The 17746-nt window shown below is 54.3% G+C and overlaps 1 non-coding gene across 1 annotated transcript; it reads right to left on the bottom strand.

Moving 5' to 3' along the window:
• Positions 1–15077: 15077 nt before the first annotated feature.
• LOC132354602 (U6 spliceosomal RNA) lies at positions 15078–15181 on the bottom strand. The gene has a single exon (XR_009499344.1). It is a non-coding gene; the product is annotated as a U6 spliceosomal RNA (small nuclear RNA).
• Positions 15182–17746: the final 2565 nt, after the last annotated feature.

Raw genomic sequence — 17746 nt, 5'->3', positions numbered from 1 at the left:
GAAGTGGGGTCTCCTCAGGGGACCTCACTGCTCCCCCCTCTGTGCCAGAGGGAGAGTCGGAACCCCCGGATGCTCCAGAAGGACTTGGAGCTAAGGCTCAGGAGACTCGTGGCTGGGGGATGATGGGAGTGTCCCACCCCCTGGGGCCCCTCCCCCATAGCCCTCCCCCCTACACCAACCTCACTGCATCCAGCTGAGCTGGGCACCAGGTTAGCCAGGCTGATTGAATTTTTATGGCCTCCCTGGGCCCCCTGCATATTCCATTAGGTTCACAGAGGTGCTTACACAACCGTTTCCTTGTGATTTGTGGCCTTGTAATTGCCCAGGGCTGAGGAAAGCCTGGTGGCCTGGGGATGACTGCTGGCGTCTCTCCCTCCAGCCCCCTCAGTTCCTGCAGCCCCTGCACTGGCCATCCCACCCCAGGTTCACCGTTAGCCAACGCGGAGTGAGGGGCCCTTGAAGTGGTGGGGAGGACAGACTGACCCACTCTGGGAAGAGATATCCTGCTGTTCCTTCATCCCCCAGCTGGCGTGTAGTGGTCCCCTGGGAGGTGAGGGCCTCTACTGCCCTGGGCTCTGCCCCACCGGCCTCAGCCCCAGCCTTCCCATAACGAGGGCCCGGGAGGCCGGTGCTCAGGCCAGGCCTGCACTCCTGAGGCAGCCAGGTGGGAGAAGGAGGAGCCCTTTGAGAGGCCTGTCAGTCAAGCATTGTTCTGCTCCCGGGGACCCCTCCAACCCTATTTCCAGGCCTCAGGCAGATGCCAGGCTGCATTTACCAGACTCCACCCTCCTCTCCCTGTGGCTGAGAAAGGCTGAGTCTGTGTTGGATGCTGACCTGACCCAGCCCCGCCCTTCTGTCTGCGGGGACATCACATCGATAACCTGGGAGAAACCCACAGGGCACCATCAACAGGGAGCCTTTGGGACACTGGCCCGGTGAACAGAATCCCTCCACCTTGAGAGTAGCGAGGAGCAAGGCGGGACACCCAAAAAGTGCAGGCAAGGGACCAGATGAGGCTTGGCAGAGGGGTGAGGGGGGGACAGCCCCGCGGCGTGTATGGGCAGTGTGCTGTCCCTGTGGACACACATGAGGCCGATCAGTGACCCGGAGCCAGCCTCTGAGCTCCGTGACCAGCCTGGGCCCTAGTCCCAGAGGACAGATCCTCCCCTGCAGAGCCAGGAGCTGAAGCCCAGCCCTATCCCAACCCTACACCCTGGTGCATCACGACCCCACCCATACTTGCCATCTCTCCCAATGAAGTCCTCTTACCAAGCCCTTGCCGGTGGCCATGGGTCTGTTCATCATACCCAGGAACCCCAACTTCAGTGCCATCTTGGTTCCCTCCCACCCTTTGCACCCCACGAATCATGTACGCGGCCAGCCTGGGGCAGGGAGGGGGGATTTCAGCGTGCAGGCTGAAGCACCTGAGAGGCCATCCCTCTCCTGGGTGAATATCAGCACCATCCAGCCCCCGGACCCAGCCCATACTGCTGCCAAACTCCTCTGATCCTGACCCTCTCCTGCCCCAAACTGTCCATGGCTCCCTATCCCTTTCCCATTTAACCACAGATTCCTCACTTTGGCACTCAAGATCTTGTATAATGTGGCCCCAACCTAACTTTGCAGCCCTGACTTCTATTTCCTCCCTGTCACAGCCGATAGAGACTATGCCCTGGGCCTCGAGCACCTCCCAGCTTTCCTGTGTCTCTCTTCTCACTGAGGCTGTTCCCTCTGCCCGGAGCAGCCTCTCCTCTTCACCCCCATCTCTCTCTCTGTGGAAATCCTGCCCATCCTCTGGGACTCGTCCCAAATGTCCCTTCTGGCAGAAAACTCCCCCCTCGGGGCTCCCACCCAGCTCTGCCCGGCTCATTTCCTGCTGGGGCAATCAGCCTTGTTTAAAGTCCCTGACTAGGGACTTCCCTGGTGGTCCAGAGGTTAAGACTCCACACTCCCAATGCAGGGGGCCCGGGTTCGATCCCTGGTCGGGGAACTAGATCTCACGTGCCACAACTAAAAGATCCCGAATGCCGCAACTAAAGATCCCGCAAGCCGCAACTAAGACCCGGCGCAGCCAGATAAATAAATAAATATTAAAATAAATAAATAAAATAAAGTCCCTGAGAAGATCTGGGGAAGATCCCTTTCCCCTCTGTTCCTGTCAGATTTACAAGACCCTGCAAATAATAGGCACTGATAACTACGGATCGGAATGGAATCAAACTGACACCTGAGCAGAAGATCGTAAAAAATTCCCAGGGAGGGTGCATGTGTTTGTGTGTGTGTGCGACAGAGAGAGAGAGAGAGAGAGGAGAGAGCTGAGTGAGCGTTGGGGATCCTGGCACCTCTTTGCCCTGAAGACTGCACGGAGCCCTGTCCCCAAGCCCACAGCATTTGTACTTGAATCTTGGCACATTCCAGCAGCCAAGATGCCAGCCTGGCAAAGAGCCACTCAGGGAACGCGGGCTGCTAGAGAAGCCGCACCAAGGATCCACAGCGGTGCGGGCTCCAATCCACTCTGCCGGTCTGCAAGCCAGCTGGAGGCTGCCTCCCAGGGCACCAAGCAGCTGGGAGAAAAGGGGCAGCAGGTGCCCCACGTCGCCCACCCCCGTCAGCCCGGGATGGTTCTGCCCGAGGTTTGCGCATAAAGCCTGCTCCTTTGGGCCTGGGTCGCTTTCCCCCAGGACTGGGGACGCTCAACAGCTTTCAGTCGCCCGGGACAAGGGCAGTCGAGGGACTTGAGAACCATCCAGAACCCAGAGACAGCCGTCTCACAACAGAGATCTACTAGCGACTCCTTAAAAACTAAACTGAACAAGAGCAATCGTCATCCTAGGAGCTGCCACTCCCTGAGCGGCTGGAAAGCCCAGGCTCTTACAAGCTTACTTCATCCGTTTCTTATTGCATCCTCTCAATTGCCCTGCACAGGGCAGGTTGTTCTCCATTATTTTTAAAATGAGGAAACCCAGGCTCTGGGAGGGTAAGCCACAAACACAAGGTGACACCACTGGTGAGTGACAAAGCCCCACCTCAAGGCCTGGGTTCTCTCTGCACCCCGTCGCCCGTCCACTGAGCTTTGTAGGGCGTCTCCTGCCTCCCCTGGGTAATCTCTTGCCATTGCTGTGAGTGCAGCCAGGGCCCCGGAGAGGGGTACCAGGCAGCTGGGAAGAGGAAACTGACAAAGGAGGGGAAAGGGGCTTGTCTCGTGCCCTTATCCTGTCCCCATACTGTGCAGAGTTGAACTGCCAGCGTGGTCTCCATCCAGAAGCCTGCAGGGAGGCGGTGTTACATGCAAATGAAGGCAGTTGATGGAGCCCGGAGCTCGCTTTGATTCCTGAGCCCCCTCCCCCATCCCCATAACAGCCTTGCATTTGGGGGCCGGGCGACTAGGGGAGCTCCTGCCCACCTGCCTGGCAGACAACAGTGAGGCCTGAATTCCTCCTTTACTGATCAGCTCAGCCGATGCCTGATGGGTTGGACGGGAGAAGGGGGCGGGTGGGGGGGGTGGGAGGCGGGAGCAGGGCTGGCTGAAGGGGGTCCGATGGGAATCCCAGGCCAGGAATATCCGTGATGCTCTGATGGAGCCTAGGGATTATGACGCTCAGTCCAGGCTGTGAGCCAGACAACCACCCACCAGGAGAACTTGGCCGTCAACCCCCCTCCCTGACGCTGCGCCTCCTTCTCGCGTGTGAAAGTGACACATTTGAGCCACCATATTTGGTAGAGATGCTTCAGGGGTTCTCTAAGCATGTGATTCTAACCTCACTTTTAAAAAATATTTGTTAAACTATTTTGAAAACTGTAGGTAAAAACAACAGACACTCTCAAATGCGTCCTCTACACACTTTTAGCTCGGGCACAACCCCACAATAACTTGGCCTTCTCCCGGGTCACTGAAGAGTGTTCCAGGGATGCAGGGTGAGCAGTTTAAAAGAACTGTTGCCATTTGCAGCTACTTATTGACATGCTCCAGGATTTCCTGGACACCAACGACCAAAGCCTGTTAGAGGCTAGGTCTCATATCGACAAATGCAACTGACATCCATAGCCTGCTTTTATACCATTGAAGACAGCTTCTTTTTTCTCCTTGATTTACTGTAAAATAGGCAATATTGTACAGTGGGGGCATAACAGTGGTCACACAGCATCTCCATGGAGGAGAGGCTGAAGAGAGTCTGACGGCATGTAGGGCTTGAAACTGTATCTGCACGAAATGGAGAAAATTTTGGTTTGGGGAAGAGATTATTGGTGGTGTTGGTGAGGTGCTACACCGCTCATAAAATGCTGCCTTTATTGATTTTATATGTTGGGATTATGGATAAGATTTCATGGGAAATGATTTGTACTGCGCAAAAAATAATGGGGGGGGGCACGTAGGGGAAGAAGACCACTGGATCACTGGGTTAGATTAGATGGTCTCGAGGGCTCGGTCTGCCAAGGGAGCCTAGGAATTAGTGATCCACAGTGACAAGACTCCTCCATCTGTCTGTCTATCCAACTGACAGCCCCCTGTGGGGAGGGATGGCACATCATATCCTCCAGGTTCTGGAGTGAGCCCCCAGGGACCAGGGACAGGTATTGTGAAGTAGCATGAATTCAGAGGACATATTTGTGAATGTTCAAAGACAAAACGTGGGAATTCCCTGGCGGTCCAGTAGTTAGGACTCTGCACCTTCACTGCCGAGGGCGCAGGTTCAATCCCTTGTCGGGGAACTAAGATTCCGCAAGCAGCTTGGCCAAAAAAAAAAAAAGACAAAACACAACCATGTGTGACGATAACAAGCCCATTCCTGGGCCAGCCCTCCCTCTCATTCGCTTTTGGAGGAGCTCTGCCTTGCTCTGGTCACCTCTCTAACCGTGACTGACCCCCAGCACACAGATGAAACCCTAACCCACCGAGCCGCTGGGATGGGCATCCTGAGACCAGTACAGCGGTCTCTGGGATGACTGGGACACTTCTATCTTTCAAGGACTCTTCAGAAAGGGGTGCACAGTGCTGGGGGTCAGGGATCTGAACAGGAAGGGGCCCTGATTCCTGCCACTCCTCTGGCCACAGCTCAGGTCTTGAAAGGACCCTCCACATGGAAACATCCTAACCCTCTTTAGCTCATAAGAAACTGGAAGGTAGCTGCCTTCTGCTAAACCTGGACCAGAAGGGACCTCTACCCTTGAGAGGCCAAGAAACGTCTCCAAGGGGATCTTGCTCCCTTAAGAGAACCCAGCCTTCCTCTGGGGCAATCTGGGAGCCAGTATTCTTAGCCACAGGTGATGAGCTCTCCTGGCTTAAGGGGGAAGTGGGTCTGGAGTTTTGTGGCCTGCTGGGCATCTCTGGGGACCCTGACACTAAGGGCTGAATTCTGTCCTTCACAGTAGCTGCCTCAGGCCAGACTGGGCTCTGTGTGGGTGCCCCCTTATCACAGAACTCTTGCCACATTCCCTGCCATGTTTCCAATAACACAAACAGCCTTCGGTGCTGCTGTCTGCCCAGGCCCCAGCTTATCACCCAAACACCCTCCACTTTGTGGTCAGAAGAACAAATCGGACACTAGCTTTCCTGCTTAAAACTCTTCAGTGGACATTTCTGCAACACATACAGCAGACAAGAGATTAACTCCTTAATATATAAAGAACTCTCACTCCACTCTCATCCCTGGGAGCCCTGGGGGCAGTGTTTGTATGCCCAGAACCCCAAGTCCGTAGTGCTTAGGACAGATTTTGTGAGATGCAGGAATTATCTCTGATTTTGTTTCCATACTGCCGTGAAGATTTTAGGAATGCTCTAACTTGGAATTATCTGCCTGACTCTTCCCTCTGGCACCTCCTCATGACTTGACTGGACACTTCCTGGAATGGCTGGAATCGGACAATGGAGGTGGCCATCCCCAGGTACCCCCTTCTGCTCTTAGACCAGTGGGGCCACCTGGTAGTCAGCTCCACAAACCTGGAACTCCAGTTGGGGTCTTAGAGCATCTAAGACAGCAGGTTCCTGTCTTCTTTAGGGGGAGTGGATTCCCCCAGGGCTGGAAAATGAGTAGTTGTAATTGTTCAATCAAAATAGTTATGTCCCATATTTCAAAAAGAGTCATGTACCACAATGTTCATTGCAGCTCTGTTTACAATAGCCAGGACATGGAAGCAACCTAAGTGTCCATCGACAGACGAATGGATAAAGAAGATGTGGCACATATATACAATGGAATATTACTCAGCCATAAAAAGAAACGAAATTGAGTTATTTGTAGTGAGGTGGATGGACCTAGAGACTGTCATACAGAGTGAAGTAAGTCAGAAAGAGAAAAACAAATACCGTTATGCTAACACATATATATGGAATCTAAAAAAAAAAAAAAAGGTTCTGAAGAACCTAGGGGCAGGACAGGAATAAAGACGCAGACATAGAGAATGGGCTTGAGGACACGGGGAGGGGGAAGGGTAAGCTGGGACGAAGTGAGAGAGTGGCATGGACATATATACACTACCAAATGTAAAATAGATAGCTAGTGGGAAGCAGCCGCATAGCACAGGGAGATCAGCTCGGTGCTTTGTGACCACCTAGAGGGGTGGGATAGGGAGGGCGGGAGGGAGACACAAGAGGGAGGAGATATGGGGATGTATGCACATGTATAGCTGATTCACTTTGTTATACAGCAGAAACTAACACACCATTGTAAAGCAATTATATTCCAATAAAGATGTTAAAAAAAAACAAAAAAACCAAAACCAGTTATGTCCTCAATGAGAGTGGGGGAGGGGAGGGGGATCCTAAATTCTTGGGCTGTGCTCTTCCCAAGTCAATCTGGGACTAGATTCTGTCTCCCTAGCCCCTCCCACGATCCTCCCACCATCACACCTCATCATGAGTCATGATTTCCCTGTCTGTGAAATGGGATTATTAGCCTGTCATGAGATTTTGACTATTTAGGAAATGAGGACTTCTGTGTGATTGGGGAAGGAGAGGTTTCCAGGTATGGAAGGAACTCAGGCTGTGTAGGTGGGATGGAAGGCAGCAAAGATGAGCTCCCTGGAAGGGGGGAGGGGAGATAAGAGTTGAAACATCTGCCCTGGGGGGTACTCATTGGTGGATTGGCCTTGACAGTCCTGAGCTAGTCCCTACCCATCTCCCCTGCCCCCCTGAGGTTCTATGGCCCCCAAAGTGCCTCCTGTCCAATAGGAAGGGGCCTCTCAGCCCCCCTAGGCCTCAGAACAGCCAGAGCCCCACCTACCCCTCCACATGCCTTTGCGCCAACCTGGCCTCACACAGAGAACTCTGCCTCTTGACCCGTGGAGCACCAGGGTGGAGACTGCCAGGGACAGTGAACCAGACAGTCACCACTTGCTGAGCTCCTCTGGGTGCAGGACCTGGGTGCCATGCAAGGGAAACTGCTCTGGTCTGAAGACCTTGTCCCTGCTTCTGGAGATTGCCAGTCTGATTGGGGACAATAGCCCTGGCCCTGGGGAGCTCCCACTGTAACAGGGAAGATCTAGGTCTTGCCTTGGCGGACTCTTAGACTGATGAGACACGGCTCCTGTCCTCAGGGAGCTCTCAGTCTGAGCAAGAAAAGCAGCCCCTGCCCCAGGAAGCCTCCAGTGTAACAGGGGAGATCCTGTTGCTGCCCTTAGGGATTTCCCAATCTGATAGGGGAGACACAGCTCTGGCCTTGGAAGTTCCCAGAACATGGGGAAAACATACACTTTGCTGGAGGGAGCTTCTATTCTGTGGGCAAAGACACAGTCCTTGCCCTCCAGGTGTCCCCGCTCTGACCCGGCAGGGAGGCCACAGGCCTAATGAAAGATTGAGGCACAGATGTAACTATTACTGATTCAAACACAAAAATGTCAGCCCAAACCCATTAAGCTGAGCCATGGGAGAGCCCCCCTGACCAGAGTGGAAAGAGCTGTGTGACCTTGGGCAAGTCATTTGACCTCTCTGAGCCTCGGTTTCCTCTCCTGTAAAATGCTGGAGGTTGCGAGAATGAGGGGAGGCAAAGGTATACAGAGTGAGTGGTACCCAGTAAGGGTGCAACAAACAGTAGCTGTTGTTATTATGAGGAGGGGAAAGAGTGGGAGTGGGGCTTGGGGGTGGGTTCCTGGAAGTGTTTGTGCATCTGTGCCTGCGTGTGCAGGGGGCAGGCACAGGTGGCCACGTCCTCAGTCCTCGGTGGGGTGATCGATGGCTTCGGTGGGGCAGGTCAGCACAAGCCCAGGCCAGCCTGGAGGGGACCATTGTCTTGGCAAATGAGGTTTGGCTTTCCCGCAGGGGCAGCACCATCTGCTTTTATTATTTGCAACAGCAGCCTCGGGAATTCCCACCCTCCTAAGGCCTCACACCTCGAAAAAACTGATGTAGGGGTGTTGTTTTGGGGGGAGGGAGTGGAGTCCTACCTCCTGCTACATTACAGGTACTCGCCACCCCTCCTCCTCTCCTAAGCCATCCTCCTGGCCCCCTATTCCCCAAATTTCATTATCTTGGTTCCCAGACAATTTGGTTGCACCCATCACTTAATCATCAAGTGACAAAATGCCCACTGTCAGTTCTGGCAGAGGTCAGTGTGGAGTAGAAAGACACCTGGAGTCAGACAAGCCTGGGTGTGAATCCTGGCTCCAGCATTTAATAGCTGTGTGACCCTGGACAAGTCAATTAACCTCTCTGGGCTTCAATCCCACATCTGAAAAATGAATGTTTGTTTGGGTGTCATTTATAGGGCATCAACTACTCTAGGCTTAGAGCTTTATAAGTATTATCTAGTTTATAATTCAGCCCATTGAAGTGGACAATACTTTTCAGGTAATAACAATAGTAACGATGGTTCAACACTGGGACAAAGATTTGAAGGATTTGCTCAAGGTTACACAGTAGAGAGAGTGGTAGGGCTGGGATTTGAACCTGTGGCCACCTGACTCCAAAGGCAGACTCTTTGACCACGCCTCATGCTAACTCAGTAACTAATACTAGTGCTGATACTGTGACTTTCAGGGATGACACACGGTGGGGGCCTGAACCCAGCGCCTGGCACAGAGGGGGCCCCTAAAAACGTGAGGTCTGCAATTACTTTATCCCAGCTGCTCTGGATTCTAGCACTGGTATCCCTACACTCACTCAGGGTTGTGTCCCAGATGGTCAGTGCCAGGCCATGGTGTTGTGGTGTGCGAGGCTGCCAAAGCTGGGAACCGGTGTGAGGGTGGTGGCAGGGCCTCTAATGGCAGGGTCCTTCCTGGGAAAGGCTGTGTCCCATTGGCTACAGTGGCCCACTGAGAGGAAGGGCTGGGGTAGGACAAGCAGAGGGCCTGGACCAGGAAGAGAGGCGGATGGCACCTGAATGGGCCAGTGGAGGGATGTTAGTATGACTCCTCCCCACCCCGGGAGCTCCTGTTCTTCCCAGGCTGTGGAGTCAGGGAGGCCAGGATGCAAAACCCCTGCTCTGCCACATTTCTGGCTGAGGCAAGTGAAGGTCCAGGTCACAGAGCTGCTAAGCTAGTCTGCTGAACTTGGGCAGTCGCTTCCCTGTCTAGCCGATTTCCTCTGTTCGCATCAGGCACAGAAATCATCCTCATCTTTTGGAGGCGTGCAGAGCCCCCAGTACCACAGGGACTTTCCAGGAGGCTTGCTCCCGCTCCACAACCTCACCAGTCTGCCCTAGGGCAAACTCTGCCCCTGGCCTGGCCAGCAGGACCCACTGGAACCCACGGATAACCTGTGGCTTGCAATTTTCAGTTCATTCCTATCTCCTTGGCCAAGGATTCCATATATTAGAACAAATATGGACAGAGCACCTGCTGTGTCTCAGGCACTGGGGCCCCAAGTGGAACAAGACCCAGCCCCGCCCAGGGAAGTGCAGACCGCGGGAGAGACAGGGGGGCAAGGGAGAGCAGGAGGGCTCCCCACAGGAGGGGCCATCTGACCTTGGCCTGCAAAGGGAGACATTTTAGATAGAGGGAAGAGCCCTAGCAAAAGCTCGGAGGCAGTCAGGGCGTGGAGATGATCGGCCCTCCGTCATGGCTGAAACCCAAGATGCCGACGGGGGTGTGATGGGAGGCAGGCAGCATAGTTAATTTAGTGGAAACAGGGAGCTTTTGAGAGATTTAGGGATGCGGAGCGGGGTGAATTGAACGGTGGGAAGAGAGGCAGAGAAAGTGGCAGGAAGGATTGTGAGCAGGAGTCCGGATGGTGTGTGTGTGTGTGTGTGTGTCTGTGGGTGTTTCCAGTCCCATTCTTGCCTCTCTAAAGAGAAAGGCACTAGTTGCTAGCTCTGGCTGTGGCTGAAAAAAAAGCTCAGCTAGGGGAACCCAGAACTTTCCAGCCGGAAGAAGATGTCCCTCTTCCGAAGTTGCCCTCATTATGGCCCTAAGCCCACATCACTGCCGGACTCCTGGGGTGGTGTGTCACCTGTCACGATGACATAGACGATGGTCAGAGGGTTTGGGTGATTACACAACAGGTGCAGGGTCCAAAAGACAATCCCCCCCAGAGGAAAGGAAATGGCTCGTGAGCGAGAGCCATTAGAAAAGAAATGGGTGCAAGACAGAGATTCAGAATTGGGAACGAGTCACATGGATGCCTCCTGATCAATGACCAGCTGTTGGCAACATCGACACAGCCACATTGATCTCATTTTGATAGCAGACACCCTTTTCCTTGTGATGTTTAAGCTCTGATTTTAGGACAAGCAGAGAGGAGGAGGGAGAGAAAGAGAGAAGAGTGCCTGCAACAGTGTGTAGGGGGAGGTGACCATGATACGGGAGGGGCCACAGTCAGGTTTCTCTGCAGTGTCTCTAAGCCTGAATTTTTGATCCATTTCCCCCTTCCTGTGGACCCCCTATTCCCACCCCACCCACGGACTGGGACTGTAGAATCCCTCGTGGCCACCGAGTGTGTGCCTCGCTGGCATCCAATATGTTTTTTTCCCTGCTTTCACATATATCCCCATCGGTAGGTGCTATTATCCCCGTTTTATGAAGGGGACCCTGAGGCTCACAGAAGTGCGTCCCTTTGTCCAAGATCACTCCCTCAGCCTCCGTCTGCCTGGCCCCAGAGGGATGGTACTGAACCAGCACTGGGACACTTCCTGCATGCCACCAGGCTGGGAGGTGGGCAACATGGAAGAGTGCTCCACGCAAGAGAGACCAGACAGAGGCGAGGGCAGAGGGAGCACCCGGTGGAGTAAGGCAAGACTTGGCGGGAAACCCAAGAGGTCTCACGACTCAAACCTTGGCTCCGGGCTCCCGAAGGCGCCTGAGACCCCGGCGCGCGGCTGGAGAAAAGCCAGCAGTGGAGAGGGAGGGAGCCCGAGCCGGGGCCAGAAGAGCGAGGCCAGCGCTGTCGGGGTTGCTAGCGCGAGGAACTGGGCAGTGCTGGCGGGTGGGGGGGGGGGCGGCGCAGCCAGAACCCCCCTCTACCTGCAACACACCTCAGCCCCGTAGGCAGCCTCGAAAGAAGCAGAGGGCACTCCTGCCAGCTCTGTCCGGAGCTTAGGGAATCTTCCAAGCTTCTTCAAACGATGTCAGACTGGGGTCCCCAGCCTGAGAGACCACCCGGAGACTCAGAGACAGAGAGACAAAGAGAGACCGGGTCCCAGAGGGAGAAGGCTAGTGCCGAGGAGGAGAGTGGGCGAGAGCCGCGTCCGGAAGAGGGCGGCAAGGGCGCACGCTAGGCAGTGTCAGAACGTGGAAAAGTGAGTGTCCGGCGGAAGGCGGGCGGCTGAGGGGCCCAGGAGCAGAGCCAGGAGCCGAGGGGAGACGCGGCGAGGAGCGGAGGCGGCGGACCCACTGACCGACGGGTCCGAGGACCGGGAGGGCAGGGAGGAAAGCAGCATCCTCACCTCCAGCCTCAGTCCGCGGCGCGCCCCGCCCCTGAGCGCTCCAGGTAGCCCACCTTTGTCCCGGCGCGCAGCCAGGTGAGGCGGGGGGGCGGAGCCAGGGGCGGGCCAAGGCCAAGCCTTACCTGTCCAACCGGCGGGGCAGGGGCCGAGGGGCGCGGGGCCGAGCGCCTGCGGGAGCCGAGCGCGGCGGAAGGCCGAGCCGCGAAGCCGGGACCGCGCGGAGAGGTGCGCGGGCGGCAGGAGGATGTGCCGAGGCTGAGCTGGGCTGGAGGGAAGGGGGAGGGGGCGGGCGTGAGGGGAGGGGGCGGGAGCACGCGGAGGGGACGGGGGAGGGGCGGCGGCGAGCGGGCTCCACTGCCCCCAGCCGAGGGGCAGCCCCGGGCCGGGGCCCGCGCGCTCGCAGCCGGCGCGCCCTCGCCAGCTGCGCTCGGCGTTCCGGGCCCCCTCCCCAGAGGCCTAGCCGCCGCCGCCGCGAAGGCGCGGGGCAGACAAAGAAGGTAGACAAAGGCGGGCGCAGCCGGGCGGCCGTGCAGGCACCGGGAGAGGCGGGCCCACTCCTCCCGGTGCGGAAGAGCCGCCTCGGCGCGGCCCGGGGCGCGTGGGACGGGCGGGGCGCGGGCAGCGGTGGCGCATCTGGAGCGGCCCGGCAGGGAGCGGGCGACAAAGGGCCGCGGCAGGAGGTCCCTGGCGGACCCCAACAATGGATCGGAGCTGAGCGCTCAGCTGAGGCCGCGTCTGGCAGCGCAGAGGCCGGCGGTTCCCCAAAAGGATTATTCCGCCTAGGCTGTCAAATGGGACGGAAGAAATGCCCTGTGCGAGGGAGGAGGAACGGGCCACCGCGGGGCCTCAGTAGCCTCCGAAAGTGCGCAGAGTGGGGGGCGAGGTTCTGGGAGGGGTCGCTCTTCGACTTGGGGGTCCAGGGGGGTCTTCAAAGCGCTACCAGGTGAGACTTGGGAGCACTGACGGCTGCGCTAGTGTCCCCTCCCCACTCACACACCCTGGGAGGGAAGGGAAAAAGACAATACCCCTACCCAACACACACACACACACACACACACACACACACACACACACGCGGTCCGCCTCTAGCCACGCCCCGTCCAAAGTAGGTCTGATGCTCCCCAACCCGGCCCAGGCAGGACAAAGCCAGCGCTAGGGGTGGCTCATCCATCACCGAGCAGGGTGCCGCGTCCTGCCGACCCTGGGAGTCCCGGAATGCTGTGTTATGGGTCTCGCGGCCCCCATAACTCACCGCGGGGTCAGGGGGGCCGCAGGCGCTGCAAAGATCAAAGAGCGGTGGGGCGGGATCGCGTTCGCGGGAAGCAGCAGTCTTGCCTGGAGCCCAGAGCTGGCCCAGCGGCTTCCATTTCGACTGTTTTCTTCTTTCTCCAGTGTGGCAAATTATGCCTCAGAGTTTTAAGAGCTCCGCTCTGTAGTCAGGTTAGATGCCTGGGCTCCTCTTCTGCTGTCATTCATTCCCCATATGCTTGGGCAAGGGGCCTAACCTCTCTGAGCTCACCGTTATCCGTAACTCTCAGGGTTCAAGGATTAAGTGCAGTGGCCTGTGTAAGGAGATAATGTTCCTAAGGTCCTGACCCCCACAGGATATGCTCTAGAAAAATTATCTGCTATTGTTATTGTAATATTATCAGCCTGATGGGCAGGCACCAGGATGGATTGGGTTGCGAGCAGAGCAGAGACATGATCTGACTTTTAGGTTTTAACAAATTCACTCTGATTCCCAAAGTTGAGAATAGACTGCATTTGGCAAGGACGAAAGCAGGGAGACCAGCTAGGAACAGTGGCAGAGAAGAGGTGACGGTGGCTTAGGCCTGGGAGGGGGACGGTGGGTATGATTCTCTCTGTCAAGGATGAAGCTGTGGCCCAGCATTTACTGAACCAGAAGCAGGTTATTGGATCCTCTGGTTCAAATGCTGTTGCGATGGCTATTCGCCAGTGGGGCGATCTTTTGCCATGCTGGGACTCTGTTCTCTGGGTCCTCCCAGAGCGATGCTGCAGGAAAAGGTGGATGTTAGGAGAGGTCTGGACTCCTATCCCATCTAGGTTATGGTGACTTTGGGTCTCAGTTTCCCCATGTTTGAATGGCCACAGTGGAAACAACTCAAATATCCATCACCTGATGAGTGGATAAACAAAATGTGGTATATTCATACAGCAGAATATTATTTAGCCACAAAAAGAATGAAGTACCAGTACATGCCGCAATTTTGGTGAACCTTGAAAACAGTATGCTACGTGAAACAAACCAGACGTAAAAGGCCACATATTGTATGATTTACATGAAATGTTCAGAATAGGCAAGTCCATAGAGACAGAAAGTAGACTAGTGGTTGGTTGCCAGGGGTGGCAGAAGGCGAGATTGGGGAAGTGGCTGCCAATGTATGCGCGGGTTTTTCTTTCTGGGGTGATGGAAATGTTCTGGAATTAGATAGTGGTGATTGACGCACAACTTTGTGACTCTATTAAAAACCACTGAATTGCATGCTTTCAAAGGATGAACTTTATGGTTTGTGAATTATATCTCAATAAAGCAGTTATTTTTAAAAAGTGGCAGTTGAGTTGGATCAAGGGTTCTTACCCTGTGGTTGAGGATGACTTCAGAGGTCCCGGCAACCCCTAAAACTGTGGAAAACATTTAGTGTCTCTGTGCATTTCTGTGGATAAAAGTTCAAAGTTTAAGAAGAGATGACCTGTAAGGTCCCCCTGACCAACAAGGTGTCAGTGACACTGTGGAGTCAGCAGAACTTCAGGGAGGGAATGGCATGGGGGCTTTGCCCTGGTTGAACTATTGGAAGCTGCCCAGTGTTACTGGCCTAAGGTCAGGGCTCTGACCTGGGTCTGAGATCAGCAGTGGACCCCAGGATCTGGGGCAGCTGGGCAGGTCAGGCCTCACACCAGAAGACTAGATGAGCGGAGAGAGGAGCTATCTTCAGCCGCAGCCACTTGTCTTTAGGCATCTCGGGCCATGAGGATGCATGCCCACCTTAAGGGCATCTTGGGGGCTGCCTGCTGCCTTGGGAAATGGAAATGGCAAGAGGGGCACAGCTACGGATGTTTTGGATGGGGTTTTGAAAGGCATGATGGCTGGTTCAGAGTGTTTGCTCTAGGGGCTTAGATAGTGTGTGTGTCAATCTTTTTTTAGCATTTTTATTGGAGTATAGTTGATTTACAATGTTGTGTTAGTTTCAGGTGTACAGCAAGGTGAATCAATTATACATACACATATATCCACTCTTTTTTTAGAAAAACGTGGAACGCTTCACAAATTTGCGTGTCATCCTTGCACAGGGGCCACACTAATCTCTGTATCATTCCAATTTTTGTATATGTGCTGCCAAAGCTAGCAAGTGTGTGTGTCAATCTTAATATCATTGTCATAACAGCCAGTAATTAGGCATTTATGTGCCAGGCATTGTGCACTTTATATTTTCACAAACATTATCTCACTTACTTCTTACTCAACTCTATGGAATTGGTGCTACCATGATCCCATTTTACAGATGAGGAAACTGAGAATCGGAAAGGGAAGGCCTCACAACTGGTTAAGGGGCAGTGGTGGGGAGAGAAGCAGCAGTCCAGTGGGTGTGAGGGGCACGTAGTGAGCATTCCGCAGCTCTTGCTTCATTTGTGAAAGCAGCTGTTCTTTGCACACCACCACCTAGAGCCCAAGCACTGAAATCAGAGGTCTTTGCTCCTCATCCAGACTAAATTAGGATTCATGTCAGGCAAGTGGCAATGAGTCACTGCCCACCATCATTTCATTCCTTCATTCTTTCATTCGCTCATTGGACACACATTCATTCAGAACCTGGATTTGGCCAGGCACTGGTGAGGTGCTGGACTAAGAGAATGAATGAGGCTGGGCCTCTGCTCAGGGGGCATCCCAGCTGGCTGGGTTCCTGAATATCGTGGTATCAGTGGGATTGTCACCAGGCTATACGTGCTGACTCTGTGGCTCCTCCCACCTCCCTGTGTTTGGTGTCCTGGGAACCTTAGGCAGGGATGGGATGGATAATATGTCCTGTGATCGGGATGGTGAGAATGGGAGGGACTCTGGAAGCATCTTAGGGGTCTGGACACTTCATTGCTTGTTATTACACCCCATTCACTCATTGTGTGCTGTTCAGTGAACCCCAGGAATCTTCCTTCACCCATGCAGTCTTTGCAAAACTTTCTTGCATCTCACCTGCTCTTAGTTTCAATTTAAATGTCTCTAGGGAGTGCTTTGCTCTCCGTTCCCATTGCAGACCCTCAGGAACCTGCTTCAGTTGGCAAATAAGCTCTCTCTCCTCCTAAACATCCATCCTTCCCTCCCAGATGCCCTCCTACACATTGTCGTTATGGTGAAAAATATGCAAATACCTTTGAAAAACAGTCTCCCAGCAAGTGGGTATTCAAAAATGTAATAAATTAACCCCATGATGTAATCTGGGTCCCGTGACCATCCACCATGCTGATGCGATTAAGATATGAAAAACCAGATGCCGAATGGATGGAAGTAACAGCTGACTTTTCACAGAGCTCCCCCATGGCCCCATGCTGATTCGGCCCCCTACCCCTGCCCCATCCCCAGCTTCTTGGCCCCCATGGAACCCGAGGCCATCAGAGGTTTAGGGAACATCTGTCCAGCCTGTTCATTTCACAAATGAGATCGAGGCCTTTTGGGGGCTGAGGTCGATCAGTTTGATCCCTCCTCATCTGTCTCCTAGCCCCCCTTCCTCTGTTTATGACTGGCTCCGAATCCAAAGCCCCAAACTTAGGCATTTTTATCCAGGTTACAGTTGACAGGGTGGGTACCCCAATGTCAAACAAAGCTGTTGGGACCTCAGTGTTCTCACTGGAAAAATGAGAGTTTTGGGGTGTATGTCCACCAAGGTTTCTCTGAAGTTCTTTAGCTCTGTATGGCAGGAGACCTCTGGGTGGCTTGCACTGTATCGTCTCAGGGCGGGGTGGGGGGGGTGTCTGGGGCTTAGGACCCATGAAGGAATGCCTGGCATGAGCCCCCAGGTCACTCACACTGTGCCTCGGAGGCCACCCCACAGGAGTAGCTGGGCTCTGAGTTTCTCCACCCTAGACCCCAATCCTAAGGGACCCTTTACAAGGAATTGCCCCCTTAAGACTGCCACTTTCTGTTACCAGTGAAAATGCTGCTTGAGCGGGCTCCAGGGACGGGCAAAGAGGGACCCTCAAATCTCCCCAGTTTCCAAAGCATCCTCAGTGATTAAATCTCAGGGGGCCAGGGGACACCTGTCTACAAGCAAGTGAGCTGCTCAGCTCTTTCCATATGGAAATGGTCCTCTTCTATATGACATGGGCAGGGTCCCCAGGTCTTGGAAAGGATTGCTGTGCCCACAAGGTGCTGCCAGGTGCATCCATTTCTGAAATAAATCATCCATTCCATTGGGTTAAGCATTGCAATTTTATGAAATGCAGACTTTCCCTGGAAAAGCCCAAACCACTGTGGTTGCAATTCCCACACTTTCTTGGGCATCAGGGCCCCTGGGAGCTTGTTAAAGGGCTAGTGCCCTGCTGTGCACCCCAACTGATCTGGTAGGTCCGGGAAGCCCAGGTTCCAGCTGTTTAATGGGCTCCCTGGGGATCCTGATGCAGATTTCCTAGGACTGCTTTTGAGAAATGCTCTGCTGGCATTCTTGGCTTAATGGGCTAGGTTAGTTATTCTCTCCCCTGCCCCCACCCCATCAGAAGTGTGTAAATGCAGGTTTGAAAGCATCTGGGGTGAAGGGGGTGCAGGTCTCCAATACTAAGCAGTAAACGGTAAACATTCCTAGCTATATCTGTGTACCAGCAGATGGGCATGACTCCTAACAAGCTTTTGTGTCCCTGGAGGTCAGAGACAAGATCCCCGGACTTCTGGCCCTGATTTGTTGCCATAACTCCTCAGCCACTTCTCT

This window comes from Balaenoptera ricei, chromosome 1 (assembly GCF_028023285.1).
Source record: "Balaenoptera ricei isolate mBalRic1 chromosome 1, mBalRic1.hap2, whole genome shotgun sequence".
Lineage (NCBI taxonomy): Eukaryota > Metazoa > Chordata > Mammalia > Artiodactyla > Balaenopteridae > Balaenoptera > Balaenoptera ricei.
Note: the sequence above shows the minus strand (reverse complement) of the source record. Positions and strands in the feature narration are given on the sequence as shown.